General features: G+C 38.5%; 1 long non-coding RNA gene across 1 annotated transcript; it reads right to left on the bottom strand.

The window, feature by feature from the left end:
- Positions 1-1,757: 1,757 nt before the first annotated feature.
- Positions 1,758-8,688, bottom strand: LOC141164988 (uncharacterized). The gene is made up of 3 exons (XR_012251017.1): positions 8,493-8,688; positions 7,240-7,357; positions 1,758-1,911 (listed from the first exon to the last, which is right to left on the bottom strand). It is a non-coding gene; the product is annotated as an uncharacterized lncRNA (long non-coding RNA).
- Between the last annotated feature and the right edge of the window lie 1,617 nt (positions 8,689-10,305).

Genomic DNA, 10,305 nt, shown 5'->3' with positions numbered 1-10,305 from the left:
CTTGAAGCAATGACTCCAGCAGCAGTCCTCGCCTTGTGAATCTCCCCCAAATTTTTGAATGGCCTTTTCTTAACAATCCTTTCAAGGCTGCTTTTATCCCGTTTGCGTGTGCACCTTTTTCTATCACACTTTTTCCTTCCACTCAACTTTCCATTAATATGCATGGATACAGCACTCTGTGAACAGCCAGCTTCTATAGCAATGACCTTTTGTGGCTTACTCTCCTTGTGGAGTGTTTCTATGACTGCCTTCTGGACATCTGTCAAGTCAGCACTCTTCTCCATGATTGTGGAGCCTACTGAAACAGACTAAGGAACCTTTTTAAACATTTAGGAAGCCTTTGCAGGTGTTTTTTGTTAATTATTCTAATTTACTGAGATAATGACTTTTTTGTTTTCATTGGCTGTAAGCCACAATCATCAACATTAACAGAAATAAACACTTGAAATACATCACTCTGTTTGTAATGACTCTATATAATATATGATTTTCACTTTTTGTATTGAAGAACTGAAATAAATTAACTTTTTGATGATATTCTAATTTTGTGAGAAGCACCTGTATGTCTATGTCAAGAAGGGGTTAAAGGGAAAAAAAAGCCATACTTACTAAATGAATTCAACACCCCCTGCTCTAGTACTGCAACATCTACGGTTTCTGACTGGATAGAAGTGATGACATCTCGACACCAGTCACCTGACCCTGCAGCCAATAAGTAGTCTCAACAGTTAGGTCATTGGTAGTTGTCATGTCATCAGTTTTGGACCGGCACAAACTGTCAAAGTGGCAGCACTAGGACAGGTGGCAGATTTGGTTGCTAACAAGGGCTTATTTTTTCTTTAGAAGAATACTGTAGATACATATCTACCGAATACTATCTTAATAGATGAGAAAACCCCATAAATATTATTACTCTATAAGTAAAATAAATGAACAAAAAATTAACATTTGCCAGAAATATTGAGAGTGAAAAAATATGTTGGTTTGGTGATTGATTCCCTGGATAACATCAACTATAAGGGAAACTATACACAGTCAGAATAGTTTAGAAATAAGGTTAACATAAGCAGCAACAGCAGAAAAGTAAGTTTAAACACAGTGAAGACAAGAATCATGAGCAATAAGTCAGGAATTCTAGACCAAAGACAAGGCAGGGTCAGATAATTAGCTCAATGGGACTTATCTGCAATACAATACACATACAGTCTATGGACAACAGGTCCAGTTTCTGGAAGAAAACAACTATTTTTTGTAATCTTATACAAACCCTTTAAACTTTGAGAGAACATTGACTTTTGATCTTGGCAAACTGGTCACGTTTCAATTACTATAACACCAAGAGACATTTGAGGAACTTTGAAAATGACCCCTGTCAATCAAGTGAAAAATAATTTACACTAAAAGATAACTGAGTGCAAGTAATGTGAAAAAACTCAGCACTCATAGATCTCTAACCACAAGGCTTCACATATATAATACAATATTTATATATTCTTACTGATACAGGCAGATATTAAGCAGAATTCAAATGTTTCAAAAGAAGGCTTGATGCCAATGACTGCATCAGAATTTGGCAAAGGATTGAGCTAATCAAAATAAGTTACGAGGATGTCTGTAGGACTAACTCATGGAGAGGTATGAACAAGAAACAGAATGGCTTAATCAGTTGGTCTAAAACTGCTCTCCTAGTAATGGTGAAGAATTCACTGTACGTGTCAAAAGTAGGAACTACGGCACTTGTATTTCACACGTGATTTTGTTATTTATTTATTAGAAGCGGGTAGCACAATACTGTATAACACTAATTGGGTCTTCTGAGAGCTTGAATTAAATACCGTAGAGTTAGTAACGTAGCAGAATACTTGCGCTACCAACGTTTCATCCGTACTGATCTTTTTTCATGACGGAATTCTAAAATGTAACAAAAGAAATATACAAAATGTTATCAATGAGTATTGTAGGATTTAACTCGCTTTCAGGCAGCTGGTAGTGTTCACACAGGTACAAGAAGGTAATGCAGTTGAGTCCCTGCAGGTGAAGTTTATTATCTTCATAAACTTCAGAGGACTTCAGACAAAACAAAAACAGCCTTTCCGGCATAAAGATATAACAGAAGACAACAATGTCCACAGCAAGTACGGGGGTCACCTCTTTACAAGTCCATTCAAGTCTGCAAAGGATCACAGGTCCTTTCACCTTTACATAGCCAAGTCCCAGAGGTGTTTTCATTTCTACTCCCAGACCACTATGGAGAAACTCAGCTGCCCTTTTATATCAGCTGCCAGGCCTAGATTGGAGACATGAGAACAGCCAGCCCCACCCAGCTTTCCTAGCTGCTGCTAAAACCCAGAATCTGGGTCCATTAAATAAACCTCTCAGCACTATCGGTGTTGGAACCTGCTCTCCAGGTTTTACATTACCGTGGCTAGGCACCTCAGTGACACATATACTCTATCCAGGACTTGTCCGGCTGCCAACTTACATAATGAAAGCATGAAAAATGAATAATGCAAAATAAAACCAGAAGAGGAAATAAGAAATTACATTAATAGTAACGATACAAAAAGCTATCGGAACTCATCAGACACAATTCAAGATACAGTCCATATAATATATCACACATAAATATATAAATTACAATAAATGCGGGAGCACTGAGGACATGACTAATTATGTGAGACCGTAAATAGCGGAAAAAAATTGGTCAATGATCTTAAATATATAGAAGGGAGAGCAGGACCGATGATAAGGGCATGCAAACTAGGCCTTCGCCTAGGTCCCCCACTCACCCAGGGGCCCCCAGCCAGTTGCTGCTATGGGGCCAGTGAGTCACGGGGGTTTTTGTGCCAGCCCCCCCCCCCCCCCCCGCATCGCTCATGTAACTGTATCAGCATCATAGATGCCGGTACAGTTGAAAGCAATGATGAAGGAGAGAGCCTCAGGTCCCATTATTCTCCCTTTGGGCTGATGCAGCAGGCGCGAGGATGTCACTTAATTGCGTGCCAGACATTGGAGCTGCTGAGGAGATGTGCTGCAGAGACCGGTGCAGTAGGGGAACAGTGAGAGGTGAGTATTGTATTTCTTTATTTTCTTTTTAAATCAGTGAGTGTGTGGTAGCCATAATACTGTAGGACAATGGAGTGTGCATTATACTCTATGTACTCTATAAGGTGCATTATACTATATGTATTCTATGGGGCTGCATTATACTATATGTACTCTATGGGGCTGCATTATATTCTATGTACTCTATGGGGTTGCATTATACTCTATGGGGCTGCATTGTACTCTATGGGACTGCATTGTACTCTATCGAGGACTATGGGGAGTGCATTATACTATACTGTATGGGGGCTGCATTATACTCTTATTGAGGACTATAGGCTGAGTATTATACTGTATGTACTAAATTGGGGCTGCATTATACTCTATCAAGGACTATGGGGAGTGCATTATATTATGTGCACTATATGGGGGCTGCGTTATACTGTGTCAAGGACTATGGGGAGTGCATTAGACTGTATGGAGGACCATGGGGCATGCATTATAATGTATTGAAGACTATGGTGAATGCATTATACTACATGAAGGACTATGAGGTGCATTATACTATGGGGAGTGCGTTGTATTATATGGAGGACTATTGGGGGTGCGTTATACAATATGGAGGACTATGAGATGCATTATACTATATTGAGGACTGGGGGGAGTGTATTATACTATATGAAGGACTATGGTGAGTGTATTATACTATATGGAGGACTATGGGGTGTGCATTATACTATGTGGAGGTCTATGGGGTGCATTATACTTAACAAGCAAAATGCTGCTTATTCATCGAGTAATTGGATTGTTTATGCCAAAAGAAAAATAATTGTTCACAGCAGCACATTATACGGTGAAAACTGCAGATATGCTGCTGATAACATGATACTGTATGGGGACAGATAGATCTACTAGTGATCATTCTGTGCCCATCATTCTTCTTCATCCTGTGTAAAGAGGCCGTGAAAACAGCATTGAACGACTTCAATCTTGTCGATCACGCTCGTTTAACGACCTGAACTCAGCGCATGTAAATACAACCAAACTGTTTCTGTGTGATGGTGCAATATGTTAGCATTTGGGGCTCCATTTTAAACTTTTGCCCAGGGCCCCACTTTGTCTAAAACCGGCCCTAAGGGAGAGTATGATGTGGTGAGAGAACTGAAGCCGTAGAGGAAAAGAGAACAAAAATCAATGGCAATAGAATGAGGAGACAGTGAACAAAACAACTAGAGAGAAAAAGTAAGGAAAGGAACTCAATTATGAATAGTAAAGTCAGACAGAAAAGGAAATATAACATAACTGAGGTGGAATAATGCGGAAATATTATAGCGCTTAAAGAACAGTAAGAAGAAGACAGTAAAGGCAGCAGCATATTTATAAGAGCAATAGAGGAGAACAAAGCAATTGTATAGTATGCTGTAAAAATAACAAAGTACTTGGCTAAGCTGGAGCAGTATAAAATCATATAGCGCTCTATGAGTGGCTGGAGAATCTGTGAGGAGGCTGGGCAGTCTATATATACTCAGTGTGTCTGTGTCAGAAAGCATATACTGACTATAGGGCAGAGCCACTGATCAGCTCGAGCAGGGCCGGTTCAGCGCTGTCACTCATCAGCTGATCATGGAGTGCGGCGCGGTCACATAACAGCACTAGGCATAATGCACATCAAACAGGAGCAGGGCAGTGCTGGTTAATTCAAAGGTTAAAAGACGAGTAGAAAAGCCATAGGTATAAGATATAGGGTTGAAAAGGAAGGCAGCAGAAGTGAATATAAGAGCAAAAAGGGAATTAGTGTGAGAATTAGAAGAAATGTGAGACTAAGTCACAATAAAGCAACAAGAATTAAAGATATGTATCAAGTGTCAGTAAGTGCAAGGAAATATAATGACAATATACATAGAGATGAATAATGAAAATCGGTAAATAATATATAGTGTAAGAAACAAAAGAAAAATGTAAGAAGATAGAAAAATGAAGAGAAACATAAGAGGCAAAATTTAGTTTGACAGCTTTAATACATTTGAGGAATGCCTAAGAAATAGGCATTCCTCAAATGTATTAAAGCTGTCAAACAGTCGGAAATCATGCACACGAGTGACTCAAACATAACATTCGAGCACGCTGGAAATACTCGGTGAGTACCCGAGCATGTTCGTAAATCTCGAATAACGAGCATGCTCGCTCATCACTAGTAAATATACACGTGAGTGGGGAACACCTTACTATATCATGAGAACCAGCAGTAAATAACCATAAAGTAAATTGGAACAGTCTCACCCATGTATGAAGTAAGGAATTAGTCTCCCAAGCCCGTCATAGTCAGGTAGTGATCCTGTTAGACAACACTATATCCGTGACTCTTCAACATTTGAGGTGCACCTTTCCCAATATGTTTCCTCTGGGTCAGAGAAGCAGGACCTGTGCCAGTTTGGTGCAGGCATGATGTTATTATAGCCCACTATCTTGATAAGACTCCCCTGATAAATCTAGCAAAAGAGGAAACGCGTTGAGAGCAGCACACCTCAGATGTTTAAGAGTCACGGATATAGTATTGTTTATCAGGATCACTACCTAACTATGACGGGCTTGGGAGACTAATTCCTTACTTCATACGTGGGTGCGACTGTTCCAATTTACTTTATGGTTATTTAATGATGGTTCTCACGATATAGTAAAGTGTTCCCCCCTCACGTGTATATTTACCCTATAGGGCATCACTGCTTAGAGGCAGGACTGTTGTTTTGTCGCCAATCATTGTCATAGTAGGTTATTGTGTGCCTCACGTGTATATTTACCTAAAGGTGAATACAAAAAACCTGGAGGTCTGAACTGAAACGTAAATTGATGTGCATGCAAAATGTAAATGCATGTTCACACAAGGCCATTAAACAGAGAGAAACCAAAAACAAGAAAAATACCCAAATAACTGGAAGTAAATGGATAGATCGCACAGTGCAAAAATAATAATAAATAATAAAGGGTATTTAGTTAACATAATTTTGATCAAAATAATGTAAAAGCCATCCCGCCACGTCACGGCAACCCAATCCAGTCTCTCTGCCCTTGTCCATATGTATGTCACTTGACAAATGGTAAGGTTTTTAATACTAGAGTTAGGACTGTCCCATAAGGGTTGCCGTGACGTTGCGGGATGGCTTTTACATTATTTTGATCAAAATTATGTTAACTAAATAAATACCCTTTATTATTTATTATTATTTTTGCACTGTGCGATCTATCCATTTACTTCCAGTTATTTGGGTATTTTTCTTGTCTTTGGTTTCTCTCTGTTTAATTGCCTTGTGTGAACATGCATTTACATTTTGCATGCACATCAATTTACGTTTCAGTTCAGACCTCCAGGTTTTTTCTTTGCAGTTCAGTATGCCTTAGTGCATATAAAAGGGTGTGGCCACCCTTTGTCTGAGCTGAGATGCTCATTCTGCCTCAGGCTTATGCTTACACTAGGGATCCAGTCTCTCTGCCCTTGTCCATATGTATGCCACTTGACAAATGGTAAGGTTTTTAATACTAGAGTTAGGACTGTCCCATAAGGGTTGCCGTGACGTGGCGGGATGGCTTTTACATTATTTTGATCAAAATTATGTTAACTAAATACCCTTTATTATTTATTATTATTTTTGCACTGTGCGATCTATACATTTACTTCCAGTTATTTGGGTATTTTTCTTGTTTTTGGTTTTTCTAAAGATGAATACAGTAGGGTATAAACAAGCACAAATATCTAAGCTTGAACAGGCGCAATTTACTAGAAATGAGCAGATATTTTGAAAATCAAATTTGCTGAAATTTCCCTCAAAATTTGATATGCAGCGAATACATTTTGTGTAAATCTCAATACAGGCAAGTAGAGAGAAAGAGGGAGTGAGAGAGAAGAGAGATAGGAAGAGAGAGAGAGAAGAACAGGAAGAGAGTGAGAAAAAGAGAAAGGCAGAGAGAGAGAGAAACTTTTTTTTTTCATTCATTTTTCTTTCCACTCTGATGTGGGGATAAAGGCACCAAAATTACTGGTGCCTTATGTGTTCATTTTATTTATCTTTCAACTGGGGGTTTCATTTTATTAAGCTCTTTCATCCCACTATGACATTGTCCAATAATAAAAAAGCAGTGTCCATAGGTAGGAAAAAGTAGACGCCCACAGTATTGAAACATCCATTGAGGTCAGTGTACCAGTGTGACAGTCCGCGGTCCTCAGCTGCTTCCCAGACACTTCTCACTCTGATGTTTCGGTTGGCCTTCTCGCCCAACACATTACTAACAGGAAGTGCCAGGAGGGTGTCATGATCACCTGAGAAAGAAAGTCTCAATAGATAAATGTTGCAAAGTGAAAACTGCTACTTTTTTCATGGATATGCCATTTTAGTGCCAAATGTGCTGTGCCCAGCTTACGCCACTGTGCTTCAATAATCCAATAATAACAAATGTATATAGTATTTTTTATATTTTACAACTTTAAAAACAATTGATTTGTGTTGCCATATTCTGAGAGCCACAGCTCTTTTATTTTTCGGTCGATAGTTTTGCATATAGCCTTGCTTTTTAAGCTAGTTTTTATTGGTACCACTTTGGGATACATTCAAATCTTTATTTATCCAACTTCTAATGAAGGAGAGGTAGCCAAAAACCACCAAACCTGCCTTTTTAATTTTTTTTTTCGGCACTAATAATATGGGATAAATGTTATATTTTATTAGCTTGGACAGTTTTGGACACATATACCAAATATTCTTTTTTTTGATTTCTGTATTTACATTTTGGGAAAAGGGGGGTGATTTGCACTTTATATTTTGACTGGGATTCAGTGGAGTACAAACATGGCATTCAGGAATGCCTTCAGTAGGCCCATGACTGTCATGAGAACATCATTGATGCAATTACTGGCGGGGGAGGGTGATGTGTAACACGTTGCTTTACATGTAGGGCAGATGTCACCAAGGGGTTAAATTTCACAAATGGTATTTGCCTGCAGTAGTAAAAAAAAACGAATTTAGATAATAACTTTCGTTCTAACTTTCAGAGAAAAAATCTAATCGATTTAGTATCAATTAAATTTTATTAAAAATTCTTAGTGAGGTCTCAAAGGAAATGGTTCCCAAAGTAAAAATTTTACAGTTTTCTTTTTCATTAAGTATTTCATTTGTTACTTCCTCTGCATTGAAAACATGAACTCTTGAGAACTGATAAGAAGCTTAAGTGAGTAAAGGGGCTAAAATTCAGATAGTCCACCATCAATGGAACTAAGCTGATTAGACATGAGATTTTTGGACTACAAAGCAACTAGGGAAAGAATATTACAAAATGTTACCAATAATGACATCCAGAGCACTGACAATGTCTCTGTATATATAGTTTTAGCAGATTCTATTACTGTTTAAATACACATAAAATGTAAAAATAAATTACCAAACAAATTTCTCACTCACTTATGCTCCTCTTCCTCATGTTCTTATATTTAGCAAGATATACGTAACGAAACCTCTTTTCTTTGTCCCAGGAGGTCAGCATTTCCACTTCTTCCCTCTCACTATCCTGTATCTGATGACTGGCTTCAGCCAGAGACTCCCCACCACTGTTCTGTTTGCGATATGACATAAATATCATTTCGCCACATTGTTTGGCTAGGATCAGTGCTTCCACGAATTACAATGCAAAAAATAGTGGACATTGGCAAGAAATTAAACCTTGTGCTCTCTGCAGGACTTTTCAAAGGTTAGCCAGGAACATGTAGAAAATACTGCCATGACGAGGACATTTGGGTCAAGTTTATCTTTATTTACTTTTATCATTAATTTAGTTTACTGTTCTTTCAAAGGAACCTGTGACCAGATTTAACCCATATAAAGTACAGCCACTACCATTAGTGCCTTTTTTACAGCATGATGTAAAAAGGTCCCCAATTCATTCTGCAGATCCCAAAAAATAGCTTTTATTATACTCACACATGAGGCGGTATGGTCCGATGGGCATCTCTGGTCCTGATCTAGCACCTACTCTCTTCTTGCGATCGCCGTCCTCCATGGATAGCATGGGCATGGGCACTAGAGTACTTTGCTCTGCCCTCGGAGGGCACTGTATCGATGATGTAGGATGTGATCGCAAGAAGAGAGGAGGCGACGGATTAAGACCAGTGACCCATTGGACAGGACCACCCCATCTGTAAGTATAATAAAATCTATTTTTTGGGATCTGAAGACTGGATTGGAGACTTTTGTACAGCATTCCAGCGTGCTATGTAAAAAGGCCCTAATGGCGATGCGAAATTTATATGGGAAAAACCTGGTGACACGTTCCCTTTAAGAAAGTCTGTAATTACCGTATGAAATCTGACCTTTAAACTGTCATAAAACTTTCAGTATTCTGCTGACAAGAATCAGGGAATTTGCAGACGATCTGAAAATCCACAGCAGTCCTCTTGTATTTTAGAAATCCTTCCGTTTCTAATTGAGACAATAGTACAAATAATTTAAAGGAAGTTGGCACCACCAAAACAGTAGGGAGTGCTCACTGCAAAGTAGAAAATCATGGCGTATTAGGAAGAGAAAAAGAAACTATGCTGAAACAAGCAGATCCCATGTAATATTTTATTCAGTAATACAAAAAAACACCAGATACATATAAATTAAAACCACTTTAAAATGTTCACAAAACTACTGTGCCACAATAAAAAATAACAGCTTAGGCTCAAATAATGACAATAGACTCCCACACAGGAGATATATACAGTTATATGAAAAAGTTTGGGCACCCCTATTAATCTTAAGCTTAATGTTTTAAAAAAATTGGTGTTTTTGCAACAGTTATTTCAGTTTGATATATGTAATAACTGTTGGACACAGTAATGTTTCTGCCTTGAAATGAGGTTTATTGTACTAACAGAAAATGTGCAATCTGCATTCAATCAAAATTTGACAGGTGCATAAGTATGGGCACCTCACCAGAAAAGTGACATTAATATTTAGTAGATCCTCCTTTTGCAAAAATAACAGCCTCTAGTCGCTTCCTGTAGCTTTTAATGAGTTCCTGGATCCTGGATGAAGGTATTTTTGACCATTCCTCTTTACAAAACAATTCCAGTTCAGTTAAGTTTGATGGTCGCCAAGCATGGACAGCCCTCTTCAAATGATCCCACAGATGTTCAATGATATTCAGGTCTGGGGACTGGGATGGCCATTCCAGAACATTGTAATTGTTCCTCTGCATGAATGCCTGAGTAGATTTGGAGCGGTGCTTTGGATC

This window comes from Phyllobates terribilis, unplaced genomic scaffold (genome assembly GCF_046119375.1).
Source record: "Phyllobates terribilis strain yellow unplaced genomic scaffold, ASM4611937v1 Scaffold_11__3_contigs__length_659146591, whole genome shotgun sequence".
NCBI lineage: Eukaryota > Metazoa > Chordata > Amphibia > Anura > Dendrobatidae > Phyllobates > Phyllobates terribilis.
Note: the sequence above shows the minus strand (reverse complement) of the source record. Positions and strands in the feature narration are given on the sequence as shown.